At 33.0% G+C, this 25,115-nt stretch overlaps 1 protein-coding gene across 3 annotated transcripts in view; it reads left to right on the top strand.

Annotated features, from left to right (window-relative positions):
- LOC139487450 (neuronal acetylcholine receptor subunit alpha-10-like) overlaps positions 1-25,115 on the top strand; it is a 122,640-nt gene that overhangs the window by 26,353 nt on the left and 71,172 nt on the right. The window lies entirely within an intron of this gene.

Below are 25,115 nucleotides of genomic sequence, written 5' to 3'. Positions count from 1 at the left end.
CAGCTGAAGGACGCCTCCGGGTGCGGGAATTTCTCGCTACATTGAAGACCTGTTGGTGACCCTCTGCTGTTGTTTTTTATTTGGGCGGGTTGTTGTCTCTTTGACACGTTCCCCATTTCCATTCTCAATTTTATATATTAATATTTGTCAGGTCTGTATGCTAGCATACTGACCTGGTGTATGTTAAAAACTCACTCTATGTACATACAAGTATTTGTCAGGTCTGTATGCTTGCATACCGACCTGGTGTATGTTAAACTCTCACTTTCTGCGTATATAAGTATTTGTCAGGTCTGTATTCCTGCATACAAATTTGGTGTATTTAGAACCTTTAATATATTTATTTTGGCATAGTTAAGGTCTGTATGCCTGTATACGAACCTGGGATATGTAAACCGATTTATTTTTAAATTTATTTTGGCTTTTTTTTCTGCTAGGTACTTGTATGCCTGGATGGATTCTAAAATTTTATTCTGGATTCATGTTTGTATTGGCAAGTCTGTATGCCTGAATGCTAAGTATTTACTGAGTAGTAACATTTCTTATCTAATTATGTTTGCATACCTCCCTTAGAAAATAAGGAGATGTGTATGATTGTGAAATGAAAAGGTTGAATTACATGGATGTAAGGAATTACTTATGTATAGCCTTCAACTTCATTTGAATTTGAAAGAAAGCTCTTAATTCTTAACTGCAACACTCAGGGTTTAATTCCCGTATACTAACCCGCTTTTCAATAAACCCTTGTAAAACAATGGAATTCATGGGTTTGATTGTCGGTATACCAACGTATAATCCTATACCCTTTGGAACATAAAAGTTTGCATATTTGTTTGACATTTTCAGTTCACGGTATTCTTGCATGCAACACTGGTGTACGGTGAAAGCTTATTTTTCTTGCATGGATACATACAAGCTTTAATTGCTTGTATACCAATCTATGTTTTATTGAATTGCAGTTTTACATACATTCTAGTATTGTCAAACCAAGCTGGTGTTTAGTAAGCTTGTGTTATTGTGTATGGTTTGCCCCAGTCTTAAATGTCTGCATATTTGGTGGCACTTATTAGATATTAAGCAAGCTGAATGGTTTGCATTCTAACCAGCCTTATATTGTATTCATATTTTGAATTGCAAAACTATCATTTTTCATCATTCTCTAAGTTATAGACTTCAAGAGGGGCGAAAGATACCAGAGGAACAGGCAAACTCATAAATCGAAAATAAACTGATAACACCATGACATGAAATATACAAATTAAAGTTCACAAGAAACAGCATAGAAAACAAACACAGTCTGAGCAATTAACACGAACCCTAACCAAAAACTGGGGATGATCTCAGGTGCTCCAGAAGGGTAAGCAGATACTGCTCCAAATGTCCAACAGTGGCACCGTCGGGTTGCTCATGTTTTTACAAACCCGATTTAACTAGCTTTATACAGTAAGTCAAATTCATGAAAAGGGAAGAGGATTGTAGTTATGACGTGAGAAACATATCCCATATCATCTGTGAAACGGTTATTCCATAACGGTCAACCAACTATATACTATGGTAACAATTGTGTATACACTGGAGTTGTAAAAACAAATCCTTCAACCAGGAAAGCCAAAGAATTGATGCCTTTTCTAGTGAAGCCATGCATACATTATTAGCAGGAACAGCAAAAAGACTGGTGTTGTTCATTGGTGTCATAGTTTTCTAGGAGGCATTGGTTTAACCTAACCAGTCACTAAGAAGTGTTACAATTAAATTCATAAGCAACACATAAATAGGTACATGAAAGGTATAGCCAATGTTTGAAAAATAAAATGCTGAAACGAGAAATGGAAACTACATATTATATACATATACATATGCGAGTAAATATTTTACACTTCACAAATTTAACATTGATATGGCGTGGTCAACTACATCAAAGATTTGATGGTCAATTATACTTAATTTGTTGAATGATCTTTCATCTTGATTATTAAATGTGACAGTTTGCATGTACAGTACATTAGTTGCACAGTAGAATTGTAATAACATTTGGACGTTTATCAAAGCAAGGTTTAATGTAATTTAAGGACAGCGGTTCATAGCACGATTTTGTAAGAAACTTTGCATTGATCACTTATATTGGTGTAGTAGCTTGAAGTAACAATTAAGTTGCGATATAGATTATAATGAAGTAACATGTTGTTTTATAGAGTTGGAACTAAGTAACGTTTTGTATTGGAATTTATAACTGTGAACCTGGGCTGTAAACCTTTTAAATATATCATATATACATGTACTTTTATATGATTAAACATGTGAACATTAAACAGACTTCGTTACTAGTATATAGACGGTATAGTGAGTCTATATATATATATGGTGAAATATTTAATAGCTATTTCCTTATGTAAACGGGCAAGAAGGATTAGATCCCAGATACATATATCCAAAATAATGACTGTCCAAAATACACAGAACAAAGACCCGTTTAGCGTTACATTTATATCACAATTACTGATTTTAAAGTTTATATGAACTAAGGGTTCTTTATAGTGGTTGAATTGAACTCGTTCCCTTGAAAAACAAATTGTCGCCATGCATGTGATTGATTGAAGATCAATGAAATATGTCATTTCCTTAGTACTAGTAACATTCATTTTTCCAATTTGAACACTCTTGACAAATAGACAAGATGCAAATTATTGCAAGAACATAGTGATTTATTTAAGTACTTCATCTTGACAGTCGCTGCATGATTTTCAAAAAAATAACTTACAAGGCCAAGACGACCCCCTACTGACGAAGTGGTTATCTTAAAAGTTTACATTGCAGCAATTTTGCGCCTGTCCTAACTTGTAGCAAGGAACCTCTGGCCTTTTATTTTTCTTATAATGAATTTTGCGCAATAATTGCATGCTTTGTAAATGACACAAAAATGGAAACAAACTACAAAACCTGCAAGACACAGACATTAATATACTTGATTTTTTTCAAATTGTAGAGTAAAAAATGCTGCTTTTCAGAAACGATTTTTAGTGGCAGGAAACGACTAGAATGCAGGATTTTAACGCTATGAACCCCAGAGCTTCTGGGGGCCTTGAGCGGCTCCCATACCCTCTGCAGTAAGACGCTGGCGGAACACTTCCGTGTCCCATATGTCTAATTTGCCAAAAAACGTACCATTATTTATGGGCCTGCTACGCCTATGTATTAGTGAAATAAAAGTATCTGAAGTATCTTAAAAAAAGATCTTCATAAATTACCCTGTTACAGTATTTATTTAAACAGTATAGTGGCGGATTAAGATATTTTCATAAAGGGGGAGGGGGTTCCAGCCAAAGTTCAGTAATTCCTATATAATCAACCAAATTTTTCCCACAAAAGGGGGACAGGTACCTTTTGTATCCGCCTATGGGACCCAACATGAAAAATAAGAAATAATAATGTATAGCAAAACAATTTACGAAAAAGAAAAACCGGAAAAATATGAACCAATGACAACTTCAACAGTCAGGCTCCTGACTTGGGAAAGGCATATAAAGACTATATGGTGTGGCTGATTTTAACATGTGAGCGCTCAGCTTCCCCCTTTTTTTACCTGGGAAAGTTGATTCCCTAAAAGTTGCAAGAATAAGACATGAATATCCAGAAGTTTCATAAGGGGGATGAGATAGGGAGGGCACTGCATTACTTCTTTAGAGATGGACGCTTCAGTACTGTTTCCCTCAATAAATCAACTAAAGTTTTCCCACAAAGCACTGGCATAGCACCCCCTTATATATAGATTCTACCTCTTGCTACATGTGTACATGTTCAAGTCAACCTCCAAAAAAAAGGGTGTTAAGGTTCATCATAACAAACGGACAAATATGGATGTATTTACATGCCAAAAATTACTCTGAGTACAGACTTACCTGTTAAGTTGGAAAAGTTTTAATGCCTAGCATCCACTAGATATAATACAGTTAAATGCATTTTGTGTTTCAGAAAGATAAAATCTCTTTTGGATTTTGATGGGCATTTTTTTTTTCCTTCATGCAAAAGGTGTGAAAATTGACTAAGTTGTGGTACAACTATGAGATGCTCCCTCAGGTAAAAAAACCGGTTTGTATTGTTTTCATTGTCGTTAATTGACATGGACACCAGGTATCTTCAGAACTATAGGTAAGTTAAAGAGTTTATCAGAGTCAGTGAGTGGACAGTATCAAAGTAATTCAGGTGTTTGTTTATTTTTGCACCTTCTGCAAAAAGGAAAAAAAATGCCCATCAAATACCAAAAATTACTAGTATAAAACCATTTCAACAAGAACACCAACGGTATAATCTATATAACAAATACGAGAGACGAGAAACACTTATGAACCGCATCAAAAAAGACAACTACTGAACAACATAATGACTATATATGTTTATATATACACATTGAATGTGCTGGTTACATTTCTATTCCATATTAAATTAAGCATGATACTTTTTGTATACAACTGCAACATGTTTTGAGAATATAAGTATTGTAGTCTAATAAGGTCTTCGATGGTTCATTGCACTTTCATTTCGTATTTGCCAGTTCAACCTTACAGATTATATTTGCCAATCATTGCATGAAACACAAAACACAGCCTTATCTATAACGATGAAAGACATTCAGTTGAAAGGTACAAATGAACTTGAAAGTTTGCTTTGGTAATCAATTTCTTTATCGATATAAAAAAAATAATTGGCAGGCTCTTCCAATGGGAATATTATTTTTAACTATACTTATAACTATGTAACTGCCAAGGACATACTTCTCTTTCTGATATCACGTGACTCATAATAAACTCCTAATAACTTCTTATCAGATTTCAGTCAAAATAAATATATCATCCTTGCACAATGAAACACAATTCCCATTAATTCCAAGCAGAAATGATAAACAACTTTTTTGAAATATTCAATATTCCAGTACATGTCAGTATGGCACAAGTTAAGAATTCCCTGTTGTGTTGATTAGTTCTAGGATTAGTCAGTCTGTTCTTCAACGTTTTTATTTAGTCTTTTAATTTTCAAATATTTTGCCCGATCACCACTGAAGACATGTTAACTGTCGAAATGCGCATCTTGTGTAGTAAGTATGGTACCTTAAAAATAAACAATTCACAATACAAAACAGAATGACTGGTCTTCTTACTACCATTCACTGACTCGTGTAGAGACTGTGTTATTTGGCAATAACTGTTTGGGGGAAGTTGAAGGACCTATATGATGTATTGTAATTTGATTATCCGTATTCTCATGACACATTTTCCACTGAATGTAGAAGAAAAAAAAACTAATATAAAAAATATACTGCTTAGTCCCTTGTACACAATGGGCACTAGAAAACAACCTAAAATGTTAAGACTTAATAAATGGGGAAAAAAAAATAATGTAAATTGAGGTATATTAGAGCAACATACATGACGAAACATATTGCGTTACAATGTGCTGAACTAGAATTGTTGTTTTAAAGTTTGTTCTATATATTTCGTATTTTGTTTTCTTTTTAGGAAGAATCATTACTAATATCTTTGAAGCTATATGTTTTCATTTGTCTTTGATAATCTTTAAAGCATATGCTTTGATTCATCGCAAATATAACGATACATTTTAATGAGACATGCGATATCGAAACACATATAATTTCATTGAGTTAATTATATGTTTTTCAGTCATAGTTAGTTCATGCAATAATAAAAAGAGGACAAAGACCTCACCACAGAATTAAAAACAAACATCAGTATTTATGTAAAGTAATTAATATTTGTAAATTCAAACTCTCGTGTGTTCCTTTTCTATCTGTTTATGCCTACTATACTACTGTTGAAGCCCATTATGTGGGTCTGAGATGGCTAATGTCAGTTTAGAATAAACCATTATGAACCACTTATTATTGAGAAAAACATGATCTAGATACATGTACGGTAGAGGCTCAAAAATATTGTCTGAGACATAGGTGGCAAATACATGTATGTGTGACAAGAGATGTTGTACCTTCCTCATTAGAGTTTACGGTGGATTTTATGATTTTATATACCAAACCTTCCCGCAAATTGACATGATCACGAACTTGTCCGTATTTTTGTTAAAGATAGATATTTATTACATGGGAGGTTGGATGTACTGTAAAACCAGGTTTAACTCACATTTTTAATCGAAAGTAATTGTGTTAATTTGGAACTATGACAATAAATCAAAAGCTGTTCCCTTTGAAATCGTTTCAAGTATTTAAAGCAAGATTATTGATGTTTTGAAATAGACGTTTCACTTAGTAAAATTAAAAGTAAATTTCGTATTTCCTAACTTCACAATAAAGTGTATAGATGACATTGGAAGCCCCATGTTTACCCTGGCAATTTAAATCAAATCATTTGTCTCATAAAATGTTGAATACAAGCTGACATTACAGAGGTAATTATATTATGTCTTTTTTAATAAGAGTAGTTTGTCACAAATTACTTTTGACATCAACTTAATATTTCATAATGTCTGAACAGTAATTGAATAATTGCATTTTAATGTTTTGCACTCATCCTAGCTGGTCACTACGTTTAGAATGCATATTATCCTATATATTTGGTTAGAACAGATTTTACTCACTCGAGCTGGTCACTACGTTTATAATGCATATCATCCTATATATTTGGTTAGAACAGATTTTACTCACTCAAGCTGGTCACTACGTTTAGAGTGCATATCCAATATATTTGGTTAGAACAGATTTTAATCACTCAAGCTGGTCACTACGTTTAGAGTGCATATTATCCTATATATTTGGTTAGAACAGATTTTGCTTACTCTAGCTGGTCACTACGTTTGGAGGTATATCACTCGACTGTCATACAAGTGAGAGGTTTAGCGCTTTAAAACCAGGTTTAATCAACTATTTTCTACAGTTGAAAATACCTGTACCAAGTCAGGAAAATGACACTTGTTGTCCATTCGTTTGATGTGTTTTATTATTTGATTTTGCTATTTGATTAGGGACTTTTCGTTTTGAATTTTCAGAGTTCAGTATTTTTGTGATTTTATTTTTTATTATACTTTAGAAAAATACCCTTCTTCAAAATACATTAAAATATAGATCCTGTGTCCATGATTTGCTATGGGCTATGTTTCCGATAACATCAAACCGCTAACTTTTCTTTTTGAGTTTTAAAATATTTTTAGCTATACATGCGGTATCCAGCTGAATACATATTCAAGTCTTTGCATTAGGTTTATATTATGTGTGTCGAACACAAAACGGCGTATTCTGGAAGTATTTTATAAAAACAGATGTATTTTATACGTTACTAAACTATTTTTTTAGTTTTTCGACATAAAATTGAGAATGGAAATGGGGAATGTGCCAAAGAGACAACAACCCGACCATAGGAAAAAACAACAGCAGAAGGTCACCAACAGGTCTTCAATGTAGCGAGAAATTCCCGCACCCGGAGGCGTCCTTCAACTGGCCCCTAAACAAATATATACTAGTTCAGTGATAATGAACGCCATACTAATTTCCAAATTGTACACAAGAAACTAAAATAAAAATAATACAAGACTAACAAAGGCCAGAGGCTCCTGACTTGGGACAGGCGCAAAAATGCGGCGGGGTTAATAGATATAGGAAGATGTGGTGTGAGTGCCAATGAGACAACTCTCCATACAAATAACAATTTAAAAAGTAAACCATTATAGGTTAAAGTACGGCCTTCAACACGGAGCCTTAGCTCACACCGAACAACAAGCTATAAAGGGCCCCAAAATTACTAGTGTAAAACCATTCAAACGGGAAAACCAACGGTCTAATCTATATAAACAAAACGAGAAACGAGAAACACGTATATATTACATAAACAAACGACAACTACTGTACATCAGATTCCTGACTTAGGACAGGTGCAAACATTTGCAGCGGGATTAAACGTTTTAATGGATCCAAACCTTCTCCCTTTTTCTGAAACAATAGCATAACATCACAACAAAGAAAAACATACGATAAAATATCAATTGGCAGACTTAACTAAACATGTTTGTGAGATCTCAACCCTCCCCCTATACCTCTAGCCAATGTAGAAAAGTAAACGCATAACAATACGCACATTAAAATTCAGTTCCAGAGAAGTCCGAGTCTGATGTCAGAAGATGTAACCAAAGAAAATAAACAAAATGACAATAATACATAAATAACAACAGACAACTAGCAGTTAACTGACATGCCAGCTCCAGACTTCAATTAAACTGACTAAAAGATTATGATTTCATCATATGAACATCAGCCACAATCCCTCCCGTTAGGGGTTTAGTATCATACCATCATAACATATATGAGAAGAACATAACCCGTGTCATGCCAACAACTGGTTTTTGAATAAATGTGTTTAGTTCCGATGCAAAGACCCTATAATATAATCAATATTAACGCCAAAATATGCAATCTTTAATGACCTGACAACAGTATCGTAACTATATCCCTTCTTAATAAGTCTATTCAAAGGTTTTGTTAGTTTTTGAGGTGAATACTGACACCTTTGTGCTTTATAAAGAATATTTCCATAAAAAATTGGATGTGAAATACCTGAACGTATAAGAAGTCTGCATGTTGAGCTATATTTACGAATGATGTCCTTATACCGATGATAAAATTTAGTAAATGTTTTGACTAGTTTGTGATATCGAAAACCCTGGTGTAATAATTTTTCAGTAATACATAAATTTCTCTCGTTAAAATCTAAAACATTGTCACATACACGAGCGAATCGTACAAGTTGAGATACATATGTATATAAACACCGTCTTGCTAAAATACATTTATTCATTAGAAAATTTTGAATCATTGTCTTAATTATTATGATTATGTTTTGTTTATTACTTATTGTTGCTTTTTGTTATTTCAGTTTTTAGTACATGTAAAGGGCGAGGGTTGAAGACTTAAAGCAGTTATTTAACCTCGCCACATGGCTATGTTTGTCCCTTGTGGCTGCCTGTATTTATATTTGAATGATTCAGTTTTGGGAATTTTATGTCGATGCGAACTTTGATAATATCTGTTAATTTTATTATAAAACTCTTGGGGTATTTAAGAGCTTGACGTGTTTTTGTGTAAACATCTGTCTTTTGTCGGAGCATCAATATTTTGACCAATAATTACAACTTAAATACAATTCGTTGTTTGTTTCTTTCTTGTTTTCAAAGCATTGTTTACTTACTGTCAATTGTAACAAAATTGTCCCTTGTACTAATGCCCTCTGATTCTCTACACTTTGCAGTCGTTCTCCCGTATATATATTATATTCATAAGAGAAGACAACTCTTAAAAACTGGAGAAAAAGTTAAATACGACAGATCTCTTACTACATTTATCAGTTTAGTAATGCAGACATTTATAGTCAAGTACTAAGCTCTCTTTTGATGAATTAAAACAATGAAATCTTATCAAAGCAATATTGGTATCCATTAGTTTTAACTGCTGCATATATAATGGTTGATATTATGTCTCACAAGACGGTCATATGTGATTATATATAAAGTACTGACAGTAAGATATATATGTTGAATAATATTATACCTAGGTTTTTACAAACATATATAACTAAACATAAGATATTGCCTTGGTAAACGCAGGTTATTATTGATAAGTTAGGGAATCGACAAGGGTAAGCCAAGGTATGACTAATATGATGTTAACTTGGTAAACGCAGGTTGATATTCTACCAGTTCTGTTTTTTTATGTGGGTTTGTCGACTATTGAAAAACTTATATTAACCTGAAATACAATGTTTTCTTAAAAATACAGTCCCAGATAAACAAGATCTTTGGAATAAACGTTAATCTTGAAATGATTTTTACTGAAAAAAGTCAAAAAGTTTGGTTTCAGGACGAAATCTTTTGGGCCCTTATAATATATTTACAATACTTAGTGCTTCCATTGGATGTGGAAGAACGTTATTGGTGAAGCCAATTGAAATTTGGGCACAGTTATGACAGCTTTTGTACACATGGTGCTTCTGGAATGTTTTGAATTGTCAGCCCTTGCGTGATAAAAAATTACCAAGCCATTTAATATCATTTTTTTGTCTGTATCTTAAGCTGTATTAGGTGAAACCTTTCGGAATTTTGATCCTCAATGCTCTTCAATCTCGCTGTTTATTTTGTCTTTTAATTGTTTTTGAATCGAGTGACACTGAGTCTCTTGTAGACGAAACGTGCTTCTAACATATACAATTTTATTCCTGTTATCTGTGGTCAGTCCATTTGTAACCGCTTTCAACTGAAAAAGAATTATAAACTACGTAATGTTCAAACTTTGGTGTCAAATTCATAATGGCATTCCAATCGTAATGTGATTTTGTAAATTTTCCATTAACGAATGCACTTTTAGAAGAATACACCAAATATATAACCCACTTTAGCATAGGAAACATTTTTTGAGAAGAAAGCAATTACTAGTGTATTGGTGTTTTACGTCGATTGTAATGTCGTCCCGGGGGATTCGACAATAGCAATGTTCTAAGTCTCTACTAATTATTTATACGGCTTGGAAACATTTACAGTGTTAAAGCCAACAGATCAGCACAAACACCAAGAGAATTTCCGGTATCGTACTTTACATACAAATGTGTTGCTTACTCAGCCTTAACTTGAAATGACAACGTGGAACATTTCATAGGGTCGGTTCGTCAAGCCTTTACTTAACTTGTCCCGTAACAGAAGAACGCAAATTAAATTTCGTTAGATGTTATTTCCACTATGACACTTCATATGTATATAATTGTAGTATAAAAATACGGAGATCTAACTAGTATGATTCTCCTGAGACAACAGCAACCAAAGATCAAAGATAGATAAACTATACAACTAAAGGTCACTGTAAGACCTTCAACAATGAGAAAGTCTCAGACCATTAAGTAATTTAAGGTTTACCTGACCCCGGTATAACAATTCATAATACAAAAGCAAATGAGAAAACTAACAGTCTGATTTAAAACTGACATAACATAACCAAAAAAACATTATGATGGACGACGACCAAATGGGTACACAATCTTTTTTTTCAATTATAAGACACATATAGAACGTGGTACATGTTTGTTGTGAATGGTACCATCACATTGCGTATGTACATGTACACTGTAAAAGTGCTGTTTTTTTTATATAGTAACCTATGCTATATCATTATGTGTTTGTTTATTCTACAATGGCTAGAGGTATAGGGGGAGGGTTTAGATCTAGAGGTATAGGGGGAGGGTTTAGATCTCACAACACATGTTTAACCCCGCCTCTGTCATTTGTTAGTTTGTATATATTTTTTTAAATTTAAGTTCATTTATATGTTTTGGAGTTTAGTGTGACGTCCATTTTCACTGACCTAGTAAACATTTCATTTAGGGGCCAGCTGGGGACCACCTCCAGGTGCGGGATTTTCTCGCTGCGTTGAAGACCCATTCTGGGCCTTCGAATGCTGTCTGCTCTTTGTTAGGGTTGTTGTAAATGTTTTAAATTTACGAAAAGTTTGGTATAATGTAAAAAAAAAATGATAATGATATAAAGCCATCAGATGTTTAAGTAACGGAAGCTTCATATTCATTGAAATCTAAGACGTCTGAACATATTCTACAATCATAACAGAAAAGATCAGAAAGGGCTCGAAAACATGTTTGAAAGGTGGTGCTGACTTTTAAAAAACCATCCCAGCTTTCTGACCTTTTTGTAAATGTCTTTCACAATTCTGATTGGTCAAAATATCAAAGACAGCTATAGTTGCATATACAAAAAAGTCACCACTATTGGGATGGTCATGAAGTGATAAATATAAAAATGACATCTCTCAATTCAAGATATCGAATAATCCCTGGTTGCCGGAGTATTTCATCTTTTTAAAACTGATTTCCTTCTATATATTTTTCAAATGAATTATTTATATTTTTTATATTCCTCTTATATACTACCTATCTGACATTATTGTCCTTGTAACAAGTTGTAAGTCAGAGAAAGCAATTTTCACAAATTACAAAGGTACATATTGGTCACGTGATGTTTGTCTTACGTAGATAGATGAAATCAATTTAAATTTCATTTGTATTTTCTCTCAAATTATTGAATTATAAAATGGTAGTGCATTGTACCAGCGTTTGATGTATGATCAGATATAACGTACGTTGTTAATGATTTTTTATCTAAGCATTACGTAATCAGCGTTCTGTAGGGATATTCGCCATCCAAAAACAATAAATAATTTTCCAGCAAAGATTTTTATCGCGATGATGGCGAATCATAAATCAAAGGATGAAATTAGAAAGTAGAATTACAGCGTCCTGACGTGTAAAACTGCCATGTTGTATATGGTTAAGTTATAGTCTAATTACAAACATTTCTTCCTAATTTAGTTTGGAAACTTTATATACATTCAGCATCCAACTTCTACTGTAAGGTTGTTAAAGAAGTTTCCTATTTCTTATTTTTTTTATTACAAACTATCTCTTTTATCATAGATCAATGTTTTTTAATCTCATAATTCAAAATATATAAATCAGCTGAGATTTCTGAATATATCTTCTTACAAATACTCTAAATATAAAGATTAAACGAAAAGAGAACAACAATATTGATTGTGTTCAGCAACATATAACGTTTGTTAAAGGGTTTCATGAAAAATTATCCCAAATAAGTTGTTAAGATAGTTCACCCTTCGTGTGTTACTGGGGATAAAGAAAGCACAAAGATAGCAACTGAAAAAACCTCATTTTAGATATGCAATGTTCATCTTCCAAAGTGTCACTCAAAATGCCCTTCATAAAGTTCTGTGAGAATTTCGACCTGGTAAGACGTAAAATTCCCCATGAACGTAATATATATCAGCATAAACTATCAAATATCACAAAAATACAAAATAAGTACGTTCAGCTAGACGGCGCAGAATTATTAGAAATATCCTGAGTCCTTAATTTTTTAACTTATTAACATTAACATTTTGCTAATTACCGTTCCCTTTACAAACTGCGTAAACCCCCTTTTTAGTTTGAGATATTTATAGAATATTCTATTGATTTATTTGTTTGCGATTACACTACTTGCAAACTTATTTTCGTTTTCATTTCTTCCCAAGCAGTCATTTACGTCAGTCATAAACGACGGTGCCATTTCATTAACGTCAACATCTTTATGACAAGCAGTACACCCTTGACTCTAAATAAAACTCGTTCGCCTTGCATTCATCAAGATTATTAATTTGTTCAAGATATAGGCGTCGTTAAAAAATGTCAAATTAAGGCCAATTTTCTGGAATTTAATTTCCCGTTTAGATTTGATTTAGAATAGAGCGAGTCTGTAAAAGCTGAGTAGTCATTTAGATGAAATAATCTATTCCTGTTCAGAAATCAGTTTCCTGTCTACATCATCTACCAATCAATACTCCATAGATGAGCTTTGAATTATATTTATGCCAAATTTCCCCATTAATCTTCAATTATTAGTGCTTAAGTGAATTCATAACATGAAATGAACACATCCTCATTTTCAAATAATTGTTCTGATTTTCCATTGACCTTCTTATTTCTGTCGCCATGCATGTAAAATAAAGTTACGTATATATAAGTGGCAGCATGTAATATAAAGTTACGTATATATAAGTGGCAACTACTGATATAATGAGGTGTTTTATAATGTAGGAATCAAGTATCTTGTTGGAATGGATGCATGGTGCCCTCCCCCTACTGATATAATGAGGTGTTGATATAATGGAGGAATCAAGTATCTTGTTGGAATGGATGCATGGTGCCCTCCCCCCTACTGATATAATGAGGTGTTAATATAATGGAGGAATCAAGTATCTTATTGGAATGGATGCATGGTGCCCTCCCCCTACTGATATAATGAGGTGTTAATATAATGGAGGAATCAAGTATCTTATTGGAATGGATGCATGGTGCCCTCCCCCTACTGATATAATGAGGTGTTAATATAATGGAGGAATCAAGTATCTTGTTGGAATGGATGCATGGTGCCCCAACACGTAAAGAGCAATGAGAAAATGAAAATACAAGGGAGGGTTAAGATCTCAAAAAACGTGTTTAACCCCGCCGCATTTTTGCGCCTGTCCCAAGTCAGGAGCCTCTGGCCTTTGAGTCTTGTATGAATTTTGATTTTAGTTCTTGTGTATAATTCGGAGTTTAGTACGACGTATATTATCACTGAACTAGTACATATATGTGTTAGGAGGCCAGCTTAGTGACGCCTCCGGGTGCGGGAGTTTCTCGCTGCATTGGAGACCTATTGGTGACCTCCTGCTGTTGTCTGTTTTGTGGTTTGGCTGTTGTCTTTTTGACACATTCCCCATTTTCATTCTCAATTTTATTCTTTTACGGAATAACGGAAACATTTAAAAATGAAGGGGGTTCAATAGAAAGTCTTGTCGAGAAAATAACAACAAATGGTTATTGTTCTTTTGTATTTAGATTGCAACCATTCGTTTGCTGTGTTTTGTTGAAATTAAAATCATGGGTATGTTTATTTTCTGGTTTGTTTTTGTTGTCTTAATTGTACATTTACTATTCTTTTTTAATATATAATCGTATTTTAGTATTTTCTATTTCAAATTGGCTTAACTCGAGAGAACTCAACTTTTTACTGTTCATGATATAACTATGAAAATGGTGACATTTTTTTTTATTGATAGTATGTATTTCAAGTCTTTCCAGTAAAGTGTTTATCTTTAGTGTGTTAAAGTCATTCTTACTGTGCACTAAGTTGCTTATATCATTAAAGGTATTTATGTAATATTGAATCAAACAAATGGGGTTAACAAAACTTGAAATGACGTTGACCTTTTTATAAGTCACGTACATACTTGTAGTAGGTCGCTGTGATAACATTACACCAACTGTTTGCCGATTTTTAATTATTGAAGAGCATGTTTTGTAGTTCAATGGAACACCGTTATATATCTACATAAATCGTTCGCAGTGCGCTGGAATTGAATTAATAAGTGCTATGTTTTCATTGTACTTTCAGATGTTTTGTAAATACATTGTGTTGAAGATGACTCCTCTCCTATAAATAGATGAGAACATGATTGTTAAGTGAACACTTGAGATTTTACGGCGGTAGATGTTACTCTTTAATGGTTGTTAATTACCTGCACAGATATAAAAAGGTTACTTGATCTCTTTGATACTATTTGGTTTATGTTTATTAAGTTTTCACACTTGTTTAAATGAATGTACCTGATTTAAAGATTAAATAAATTTGAATATACCACAACTGTTAGTTAAATTTAACAACTTCCCCTCGTGCTAAATGTTTGTTCCCTAAACTCTTTGTCTATTCTGTGAATCCGTAAGATCAACGTGTCATGTAGTTATTTGAAAAGATTTAAAAGATTTTTTAAAGTTTAGGAAACGCTATAAATCACCTGTGTAAAAACAACACTTATCTCAATGTGTGGCACAAAAGGAAAACTTAAATAGCAACGTTTAAAGCAAGCGACTTTAAAGAATATAAATTGGCATAAGTGAAGTACTATATATGCATTTAAAGGCTTTTGTGAAATTTAACGTGTTATACATTTTATAAGACATCTGTTAAAGTTTTCAAATTATATTGTTGACTGCATAAAATTTATAAAATGTTGTTTTCTCTGTTTGCATCACTGTGTCCTATACCGCTACTGGTAGACTGCCGCTCTCTCCGGTAATTTTCATCAGTTCAGACAGTAGTTAATACTTCAGTACTGACATGACCAATAACAAACTTTTATAAAATTGTCCGTTAATATTTGAGTTTTTAGTAAGAAACTAAGACTTTAACTCCGTCAAACATAGATTAAATTAGGCTATTATTGGTATGTGCGTTTTGTCAACTGTTTTCGGTTTTTATACAACATTGGCTTTCACAAATTCGACTTGGAGAGTCCGTGATGATGGTATACCAATAAAAGCGCTGTAGAAGCATGAAATTTATAAAATGCTGTTAAGCCTGTTTTCATTTTTTACTCTTCAAAGCCGAAAGTCTTTTAATTGAACTTCATAGGAGTACTGGTTCTTCTGAATATAAAGTGACATGGTGATATAATGTTATGTACTAAAAGATGCATTTCGGGTTAACCGGAGTATTGAATAATCTTTGTCTATTTATTAATAAGTGATATTTTCGATATCACGATGACGTGCGAGTCTACGGCTTAACTTTTGAGACAAATAACTACAAGTACACTCTACCCCGAGAGTCCAAGATGAGAATGCGCTTCTGTACAGGAACAATATTGTTTTTACTGTATGATCGTTCTATATCTTTTACTTATTTTAACGAATTTCTGTGTGCAAGACACGTGTTTCTGGTACAGCTGTATTCAGTAAAAGATCAAAGGTTTATTTCCGTTGAGATTTTGAAATTCAGATGTAAATAATTGACGCAGATATCGAGTTATGGTAATATGTTAATTTTGTCTAACGTCTTGTGTCGAATCCGCTTTATGTCCCTTCCCAAACGGTTAAATTTTTCGCAAAGTACTTCAAAAACTGTAATTTAATATCATCAATTAACTTTATATAAAATATAAAATGTAGGTAAAATGATTACACCAGACTCAAAGAGCAGCATATTACATTAGAAAACAACACAAGGCCATATTCGTGATGCTAATTTAATCTAGTTTTGATTTATGGATAACTTGCAGGTTTTATAACTCTGCATTATCGCAATAAAAATAAGCACCAAATATTTGATGACAAATGTATAGTGTCTACAGCAACAAGTTGTCAGAGTGAATAGATCCATTAGACCGTTTGATTAGGTCCTGTATGATATATTGACTGTGAATGTATATACCATCTATAGGTTTGGTCCACAGGGACGAACTTCATGTGTTAAATATTTCTACACATCACACATCAACAATTAATTGATTTGTTAGATGCAAACATTTCTTTATTACATGTGTTGGTTATTTTTTGAGTGATGCATGTGAATTGCAGACTCACGGGTAGTAATTTAATTGTGATCTTTAGAACGGGCACCTGTTACACACGTAAGGTACAAATTAGTGTAAATCAAAAAGTAAACATGAAGAAAGGTAGGTAAGTGAATTCTTTTATGTTCAATGTTTAATTTTCTCAAGTTCGCATAAAAGACTTAATTATCCTAATTATATACTAGAAAATCTAGAGCAAATAATTTCAATTTATTTTCCTTTAACCACTTTCAGTCTACATTTTACTTTAAATCACTTTCAGTTTATCATCAAAACAGTGAAGCTGTATCAGGTAGGGCTATCATATAATAAACGTGTGAACTAGATCTATTGCAAAATTGACATTTAACATTAAAAAGTAATAAAAGTGAAAGTAATATTTTTTTTGTCGGAGTCAGATTTGTTTTTTCGCACAAAGCGCTAACAAGTCTTCTTTTTTTTTTTTTAGTTTTTCGACGCTATGAATTAAATTATTTTTTTCAAATTTTACACTTTGTATGGGGAAAATCTGAATTCAGAATATTTTATTTGATCATCTGCTTGTTAGAAGAAGAAAACATAATCCCCAAGCCCCGCTTGCAGTTAGATGGTCGTTTCCTTAGGTAAAGTCGATTGGTTGCTTACATATTTTGACTGTGAGAGCTAGATAGATTCATGTTATATCTAACATCGAGGCGATTAGGAAAAGAGAGAATAGCCAATTTATTTTCCCCCAAATTCAGTGTGTATATGTTTGTATTCATGAATGTGATTGAAATTTATTTGTAGACCTTTTTATCATTAAACTGTCCTTTTACCCGTAGAAACGGACTTTTTAATATTGGTATCAATCGAGTCCATTTAGTTTAACAAAGATAAATATGCTGCAAGTCAATGGCGGTATTAAGATGGTTCTAAAATGGAACATATGATATGAACATTATGTAATATGGCTTGAAGAAATTTATGTTCCTTTACCAAAAGATAAAACAATGTATTCACTATATAAAATTCTTAGTCATTGTCAATTTTTGCGTAGTCATTGTTACTTTCATGCATTTCATGCAGACAACTGCTTATACACCTAATAGTTATATCGTAAAGTTCTGTTAACGAATGTCGTGAATGGGAAATGTTTTTTTGAAAGAATCAGTCAGTGTATTGAATCAAGCAGAGACATATAATACATATATATATATTATATGTCTCTGAATCAAGGAATCAAGATTGCACAATGAGCCTCTACTTTAATATTGGTTCCATATGCTATATCTGAAAAATAGTGAATCTTTATGTTCGGTGGAAAATATTTAAATCCGTGCAAATCATTTACATTTTTACCGGAATTGCAAGCACTTGTGTTGTTTGTATTTTCTGAACTGTTTACGATGTTTGTCAAATTAACAGTTTATATGATCAAGTGAAGATTTATCAGCGGAGTTATCTATAAACACGTGAAATATTGCACTGTATTTTTTTCATATTTGGAGTAAATCTGTATTTAATTTACTATATGACTAAAGGATTCTCATCGTTTGGCCTATGTTGTTACGTTGTCTTGTTTACCCATTTTTGCTTCTAATTTTAATTTAACCCTATCGTGTAATACTTCATTGGTAATCTAGTGGAATGGTTTATTTAGTACACAGTAAGTCCAACTGATGCATGGTCACCGAAGGGAAAACGTGAAACATTCCAATGAAAATTAAAACCTTTTTACAACCTCTGGTTCTTGACATTTACTACCCAAATTCTTGCACTAAATAAGACGGTCAGTGAAATTGATATAGCAGTGTATTCCCAAAGCAGTTTTTTATTTCATGAAAAAACCAATCACCATGTTGATGAATCATTTATACCGATGTTAATTAATAAAATCCGTCCAAATGAAAAGAAACACCTTGTTGATTTGTTTTCATTACAACTTCTCTGCAGTAACCAGCAGTACCATAAACTTGTTTGATACGCGATGCAAAAATAGCTAATCAAACAAAAACATCATGAAGCAAAAACACATCTCTTTTATCTAAAGTCAACAATTTTAATTGGATGTAATCAGAAATGAAAAAAAAATAAAAGATTGTTTATCAGTTTTGATGATGTTGACACCTGAGTTATTAGTATAGAAAAAAATGTTTACTAAAAATAACTAATGGTTTACTGAATGACAATTACTTTCAGTTAAATATCAAGAATTTATAAATAGATCTTGTGTGGTGAAAATCATATAATGTGTTCCTCTAACATTACAATTGTATACGATATACATTGACATGTAGAAATATCTCAACGCCCCAAGCCAAAATCCCCAAAATCAGAATGCTAAAAAAACGAACCACGTTGCAAATCATACAACCAAGAGGAACGTATTAAATCATACAACCAAGAGGAACGTATTAAATCATACAACCAAGAGGAACGTAATCATACAACTAAGAGGAACGTATTAAATCATACAACCAAGAGGAACGTTGCAAATCATACAACCAAGAGGAACGTATTAAATCATACAACCAAGAGGAACGTAATCATACAACCAAGAGGAACGTAATCATACAACCAAGAGGAACGTTGCAAATCATACAACCAAGAGGAACGTATTAAATCATACAACCAAGAGGAACGTAATCATACAACCAAGAGGAACGTATTAAATCATACAACAAAGAGGAACGTATTCTTTTAGTATCTTCCATCTCTTTTTTGGTTCTTAGACAAATAAAGAGAAAACTGCAAAACAAATAAAATGATTCACAACGTCAGCGCCTAGAATATGTAACTCAAGGAAATCCTGTATTATTTGTGAAGTTGATACTGATTATATTTATCCATTTAGTTATTGTACCTTCCTGGTTTGTTTTTTTTAGAAAAAAGACGAGACGTTCTATGACCAACTTCATCACATTAGTTTTTTGCTCTTCCACCGATGACGTATTACACAGTATTAGTAGTAGCTGTAAGATCTTGAATATCGTATGAGTTAAGAATTGTATACTCCATACGAGAATGGTAGAATTTTACTTCAACTTCACAATGACCAAACCATGACATTATCAACTGTTTGTACAGTGATCAGAGCTCCTTCACATCAGGACCAACTCACTTTACAATGATCAAACCATGACATTATCAACTGTTTGTACAGTGATCAGAGCTCCTTCACATCAGGACCAACTCACTTTACAATGACCAAACCATGACATTATCAACTGGTTGTACAGTGATCAGAGCTCCTTCACATCAGGACCAACTCACTTTACAATGACCAAACCATGACATTATATCAACTGTTTGTACAGTGATCAGAGCTCCTCCACATCAGGACCAACTCACTTTACAATGACCAAACCATGGCATTATCAACTGGTTGTACAGTGATCAGAGCTCCTTCACATCAGGGCCAACTCACTTTACAATGACCAAACCATGACATTATATCAACTGTTTGTACAGTGATCAGAGCTCCTCCACATCAGGGCCAACTTACTTTACAATGACCAAACCATGACATTATCAACTGGTTGTACAGTGATCAGAGCTCCTTCACATCAGGGCCAACTCACTTTACAATGACCAAACCATGACATTATCAACTGGTTGTACAGTGATCAGAGCTCCTTCACATCAGGGCCAACTCACTTTACAATGACCAAACCATGACATTATATCAACTGTTTGTACAGTGATCAGAGCTCCTTCACATCAGGGCCAACTCACTTTACAATGACCAAACCATGACATTATATCAACTGTTTGTACAGTGATCAGAGCTCCTTCACATCAGGGCCAACTCACTTTACAATGACCAAACCATGACATTATCAACTGGTTGTACAGTGATCAGAGCTCCTTCACATCAGGGCCAACTCACTGTACAACAATTCAGACTGAGTCATAGAGTTTCTGTCGTAACCAGAGTTCGTTATCAATATCTAGCTAACATGGGAGTGTTTTAAAAATCGTGACAAGAGAACCTTAATGCAACATATTTCAAAACAACTATGCAAAAACACAACATATTTTCATTTTTTTAATCAACCATCTCTTAAAAATATAAGATTTGCATGTTAAAGTCGATTAAACCATCCTTTAAAAATTATATGAAATCAATCTACATGAACTTTTTCTTACATTGATCAGAATGAACGTTGATGGGAACCAACAGTGTTGTCTATGGTACAGTAGTATGATTGTTTTATTAATTACAAAGCGTTAAAAGGGGAATATGGTCTTATTTAAAGGGTCTGATTCAAAACAAGGGCATTGATAATTGAGATTGCGCCTTGAGCTGATTTTCGTGGAAATTTTAATTATAATTTTTCTCATTTTATTTGAATCGTTCAAAGCTTTTTTTGATATTTTTTTATCAGAAATATTGTCGACAAAATAGCCCTGTGACATTATACACTTGAGATTACAAATTGTAACCACTGTTTAGATTATTTATTGCATGAAGTGTTCAACTAATTTTAAATACATTACAAAATATTGACAATGTACACATAGCAATACTCGTCTTTTGAAAGCGAGTTTTCTATAAACAAATATTGAGTGTATCATTTGATTAATATTTATAGAATGTGAAAGGATGCCTTTTATTTGATGAAAATAAATAATGGCACAGGTTGTACAAATATTTAAATAATTGTTTGTTATTATATTTAATAAAAATCTGTTCATTTATCTAAAAATTAAATGCAGCAAACGTGAGTACTCTCATATTGAAACATTTCATAATGTGATAAATTTAACTATTATTTGTATTGATGTTTAGGTACAAGAATAATCATTGTATATTTATAACGTAGTCCTACTTTACAATGCATTTCATTTCAGAAAAAAAAAATGATGATTCAATTGATTTTCAAACCTCTGTTAAACACGTGTACCAGACCGGGATATTTGAACACTAAAAACAACCAAACCGCATATAGAAACTACATCAGTACATGTAAATGTACTTATAATATAATATACCTTTCGGAGCACATGCATATTAAAATTGTTTCTGATCTGTGTTTTCAATCTTATCGTTCAGTCTTTTTTCTTCTTTTATCTTGTTGCTATATTTCTTTGACTAATGATATTTTATTTTCTGCCTCTGTGTCATCTGTGCCTTTTAAAAAATGAGCTTTGAACCTTAATATTTCCATTAGTTTCCACATTATATATCACTTTTCAGGGGCGGATCCAGCCATTTAAAAAAGGGGGGTCTCAACCCAGGACAAAAAGGGGGGGGGGGGGGTTCAAACTATATGTCCCCATTCATATGCATTGATCGGCCAAAAATTAGGGGGGTTCCAACCCCCGGAACCGCCCCCCCCCCCCCTAGATCCGCCAATGCAGTTTCCATATCCCTTGCGTTTTAAGCAATTCAAAGATATTGTCATGTTAAAGAAAATTATCGTGTCATCACCACATTACTTAAAAAGATTTATGGCTACTAAAATCTATTTAATATTAAAAGATAGAATTTTCTATGTGACTTTTGTCGTTAATTTCATTTATCAGATAATAAAGATATATTTATGATTTTTACGACCCTCGGAAGCTTACTGCAACAAAGCATACTTACCAAATGTTGTAATTATTAAAGTGATGTCAGGATACTTACCAATATTGTAATTATTAAACTGATGTCAGGATACTTACCAATATTGTAATTATTAAACTGATGTCAGGATACTTACCAATATTGTAATTATTAAACTGACGTCAGGATACTTACTTGGTTAGTTCAGATATAACTGCAAGGTCAAAGCCGAAATGCTTATTTCAGATATAACTGGATGCTCAAAGCCGAAATGCTAAGATCAGATAAAAATCTGCAAGATAAATAAATGACAACGAACTGACGATACTAGAGTAAAAAGAAGGGAATTACACTATATGGGATGTAGACAGAATGATAGACTATTTGTTTTACACTCATGTATATTGTGTCTCCACTGTCTACACTGTCACTGTTTTAGTTACAACCTTGTTAAGATAGTTATGTGTGTTATGTCTTCTTCGCTTAAGTTCCAATTAATTGCAATTACAAGTCATGTATATTATGTCTACACCACCTTAGTTCAATTGTGTTGACCTTTGAAAGTCATGTGTACTGAATCTACACAGTTTTTGTTCCATTTCGTTGCCAAGTTCAGTCGTGTGTTCTGTTCATTTTGTCGAACTTAGATGTATTGGTTTATCGTATTCTTTATATGTCTCCTTATTATATATAACTTCAAAAATTCAAATTTGTATTTTTACTTGGCTTTTCGGGCTTGTTGTTACTGGTGAAGTTTATTTCCGACAAGTGCTTTGTACAGACGTGCCATATCTTTAGTGTTATTTTTATGTGCACTCCGTCCAGTTTCCTTATTCAGTTGTATATATTGTGTCTACACCGCCTTTGTTCCATTATTTAGATCTCCGTATAGTGTTGATCAAGTGATTTATTAGCGTCTTACTTCATCAGGTTAATGAATGAAAACGTCCGTTTGTTACGTCTTTCAGCATCATTTGACACTTTATTGTAATGATGGGAACTCTTAGCAAATGAATTTTTAACAATTGTACTTTGCTTCATTGCAAATAAATCAGAAAAAAATCATCAACGTATTCAGTTAGAACATAAACTTCCCCCCTTCCTATGTTTTTCTTAATAGGCTGTCAACTGAAGCATCTATAAAATTGAAATAATTTCATTTAAAAGACCGATAACTCTGTAATAGAGATACGATCTGAGCTTAATGGACGCTCTTTGATGTGGTGCTTATTTTTCCAATCGACGCTCGAGTGACGTAACAGCAAATTACCTATAAATGAAATTGGCATTCCGCGAATTTTAATTATATCAACGCTGCTCTTAATTCTGTAATATGGGTTTCAAATATTTTGTTGTAAAGAGATTTTGCTCGAAAAGACTTCACGAAAAAATTAAATAAAGAGATTAATTTGGTGAAAACGTAATTGTAACTGATGTCTTTAAGATAATAGTAACCGTTTTGTGTGAACGAACATCGCAGAACAAATTTAAATGTATTGGAACCATCTAATTTTCTTTAAATTGTGTTGATATCCTTCTAACAAATGAATGGTACCGACATTAACCATGCTAACTGTGTTACGATGTTTCTCTCCTCATTCAAAAGTGTAAAGGCTGTCACATTTTAATTCAATCTTTTTTCGATATATCAAACTAACATTCTATTTTGGTAGCGTATAATGGCCGAGTTAGAGAATGTAAGTGCATTAACGATTTAAGTGTTCGCAATCAGCTTTCAAGAAATTAGTAAAACTGCATGATGTGTACATTTGTATCACCAACCAACTAATGCTTGATAAATGATATTTATCTGAACAAACGCCTTGATGAAATTACCACAATGTGATTGTAATAGAACTCAGTGTATTAATATGTTGCTACGAACTACATGTACTGGGTATCCTGAACTATTTTCGATTATACGGCGATGATGAATATAATCTATGTACAAAATAAATGTTCATTGCTTCCAAACTAATGAGGCAGACATTTTCTTTAATGATAGTTGATAACCAGAATATTTGGATAATGATAAAGAAATGTTGTCTAATACAATCCCCTCGAACAATTATTTGGTGACAAAACTAGCATCTTTCTTATTCTTCCTCCCTCGTAAGAACGCGTATGACGTCATTAAGATCTAGTTAAATAAACGTGTAGTTGCCCCTGGAAGATTTAACTTTTTATGTTGCACAACCCAAAGCTTTCGCAACAAGCATGAAACGCTGCACTTTTTATAGACTTTAAATAGTCTTCCTGCATTGAACATAATGGGATTTTGATTTATTGTATGTATAACATACAATTGCCCCTTTTTCAGAAATGAAGCGTGGACAATTCAGTGTACTTGTCTAGAGGTATATATACACAAATTGGTCAATATTTGTTCAGACGGGTTACATGCTCAAGACTGTTTGATCTACGACAGCCAGACGGAGATAGGGTTATATTGATTAAAACAACTTCAACTTAGTAAAATATTGTTAAAACTTTAATTAATGAAGTTTTGTTTACATTCTTTAAAAAATCCCGGAGAGAAATCTGAAGAGTTTATACTGGGATTAGAAACACAGTTAAGACAAAGTGAGAAAGGTTGACAACATATTGTCTATAATTAGGATATAAGTTATGGCCACGAGGCTTCAGAAA

Source organism: Mytilus edulis, chromosome 9, assembly GCF_963676685.1.
Source record: "Mytilus edulis chromosome 9, xbMytEdul2.2, whole genome shotgun sequence".
Taxonomy (NCBI): Eukaryota; Metazoa; Mollusca; class Bivalvia; order Mytilida; family Mytilidae; genus Mytilus; species Mytilus edulis.
Note: the sequence above shows the minus strand (reverse complement) of the source record. Positions and strands in the feature narration are given on the sequence as shown.